Raw genomic sequence first — 798 nt, 5'->3', positions numbered from 1 at the left:
GCGTAAATCTGCGCACGCAGGACAGAAGCCAGGCCTGGGCGGGACCCACGAGGAGGTGGGCGGGCCTGGGCGAGGTAGGGGCGGGGCGCGAGGCGGAGAGACCTTGCCCTTCAGAATTAGCAGAGGGCGGGGCCCGGGCGGGACCTGAGCGCCTCTCAACCTAGTTCCCAGCGCCTCTGGTTTTCGAGCTTTGGAGGCGGGACCTGCCAGGAAGGCTGAGGCGTGATTCAAAAGCCCTGTAATTGTCTGAAACGGGGATGCAAACTAGAACGTGAAATGCAAAGCCCTGCCTGGGTGCAGCGTAACGATTTCAGGCTGACGGCCCAAATAATAGAATAGAAATCCTCTCCCTTTCTATTCTCCGTTCACTGGGAAGGGAGAGTCCACCCTATGCTCAGCTTCAGAGACTTTCCTAGGGCCACCGCCTAGGATGCGGGACCGAGTGCTCAGGCCAGGAAGGAGTGAGGTCACCACCTGCTGCTTAAACCCAGCAGAGATGCGGGCACAGGGCCGAAAGCCTGAGGTTCCAGCTACTCAGAGAGGAGCGGCGGAAGGATCGCTGAACCTGGGGCTTCAAGTTAGCATGGGCGACAAAGTAACACCTCCTCCTGCAGCGCTCCCTTCCTCGTCTCTCTCTCTCTTTCTTTTAAATTTCTTTAAATAAAATTTTTGATTGTGTGAGATAGGGATCCAACATTATTCTTTTTCATGTGAATATCCAGTGAGTTGTCCCAGCACATTTGTGGAAGAGATCTATTACTTTCATTCTTATATTTACATTTTTCTTTTCTTTTCTTT

This window comes from Macaca fascicularis, chromosome 19, assembly GCF_037993035.2.
Source record: "Macaca fascicularis isolate 582-1 chromosome 19, T2T-MFA8v1.1".
Classification (NCBI taxonomy): Eukaryota; Metazoa; Chordata; class Mammalia; order Primates; family Cercopithecidae; genus Macaca; species Macaca fascicularis.
Note: the sequence above shows the minus strand (reverse complement) of the source record.